Genomic DNA, 2,264 nt, shown 5'->3' with positions numbered 1-2,264 from the left:
AGCAACTGGCCCCATGGGCCACAACTGCCGAGCCTGCGCTCTGGAGCCTGCGAGCCACAACTGCTGAGCCTGCACACCACGACTGCTGAAGCCCGTGCACCTGGAGCCCATGCTCTGCAACAGGAGAAGCCACCGCAGGGAGAAGCCCGTGCACTGCAGGGAAGAGTGGCCCCCACTCTCAGCAACTGGAGAGAGCCCGCGTGCAGCAACAAAGGCCCAACACAGCCAAAAATAAATAAAAATAAAATAAATTAAAAAAAAAAGACAACAAATAACAAGTGTTGGCAAGGATGTAGAGAAAAGGTAACCCTCCTGCACTGTTGGTGGGAATGTAAATTGGTGCAGCCAAACAGTATGGACGTTCCTCAAAAAATTAAAAATAGAACTACCATATGATCCGGCAATTTCACTTCTGGGTATTTACCAGAAGAAAACAAAAACACGAATTTAAAAAGATATATGCACCCCAATGTTCATTGCAGCATTATTTACAATAGTCAAGATATGGAAACAACCAAAGTGTCCATCAATAGATGAATGGATAAAGAAGATGTGGTGTACACACACACACAATGGAATATTACTCAGCCATAAAAAATGAAATCTTGCCATTTGTGACAACATGGATGGATCTAGAGGGTTTTATGCTAAGTGAAATAAATCAGACAAAGAAAGACAAATAGTCTATGATCTCACTTATATGGGGAAAGTAAAAAAACAAAACAAAACAAAATGAAAACAGACTCATAGATACAGAGAACAAATGGGTGGTTGCTAGAGGGGAAAGGTTGGGGGTTGGATGAAATAGGTGAAAGGAATTAAGAAGTACAAACCTCCAGTTATAAAATAAATAACCCATGGGGATGTAACATACAACATAAGGAATATGGTCAATAATATCATAATAACTTTGTATGGGGACAGATGGTTACTAGATCTATCATGGTGATCACTTTATAATGTATGCAAATGTCAAATCTCTATATAATACACCTGAAACTAATGTAATATTGTACATCAACTGTATTTCAATTTTAAAAAAGAATGTATATAATCATGTAAAAGCACATATTGCAATAACAGTTCTTTATAAGTTAATAAACTTTGGTTTTGTTTTTGTATTTAGGAACGGTATTAGATTTACAGAAGAACTGTACAGAATTCCCATAAGCTTCCTCCCATCCTGGACACAGACATAGTTCCCCCTACTATTAACATCTTACATTAGTGTGATACATCTCTTACAATGAATGAATTAATATTGATGCATTATTATTAACTAACATCTATAGTTTGCATTCAGGTTGAGTCTTTGTGTTGTATATTCTCTGGATTTTGACAAATGGGTAATGTCATGTATCTATCATCACTGTATTTTACAGAATGGTTTCATTGCCCTAAGGATCCCCCTGTGTTTCACCTACTCATGTGCTCTCCCCATCCCAAACTCTTGGCAACCAGAGATATTTTTACTCTTAATAGTTTTGCCTATTCCAGAATGTCATATAGTTGGAATCATATAGTATGTAGACTTTTCAGATTGGTTTCTTTTACTTAGTAATATACTTTTAAGGTTCCTCCATGTCTTTTTGAGGCCTGATAGTTCATGTCTTTTGTTGCTGAATAGTATCTAACTGTATGGAAGAAAAATCATAAAACCTTATTGAAGGACATATAAGAAGACCTAAGTAAATGGGGAGTAAGACCATGTCATGTTCAGGGTTAGCAAGACTAAATATCATTACATCATCTACAAAATTCAATGAAATTCCAATAAAAATTCCAATGGGAGTTGTCATAGAACTTGAAAAACTGATTCTAAAATTCATGAGGAGGAATAAGTGTTTAAAAATAACCAAAACATTTCTAAAGAAGAAGGAGGAAGAAGAGAGATGTCTTTAGTATATATGAAGACTTAAAAAGCCATAGTAATTGGGCAGAGTGATATTAGGGCAAGTGTAGACAAATAGATCAAAGTAAAATAAAGCAAGCTCAGAAACAGATCTAAGCATAGGTGGAAACTTAGGTGACAGAGGGAGCATTAAAATCAGAAGGGAAAGATTGTACTGTTTGACAAAAGGTATTGAAATCATCAACCTTCGCTACAGAGATACGGAATTCCTACCTCATACCATACTCACTCCCCACCTGACCTATGCAGTATTCTTATCAAAAATGTTTAACCTGATTAACCATGAGGAAACAATCAGGCAAATCCAAATGGAGGGGATTCTGTAAGACAGCTGGTCTGGATTCAAAAATGT

Source organism: Balaenoptera physalus, assembly GCF_965194825.1.
Source record: "Balaenoptera physalus genome assembly, chromosome: 1".
Classification (NCBI taxonomy): Eukaryota; Metazoa; Chordata; class Mammalia; order Artiodactyla; family Balaenopteridae; genus Balaenoptera; species Balaenoptera physalus.
The sequence above is the reverse complement of the archived record's forward strand: the minus strand, read 5'-3'. Positions refer to the sequence as shown.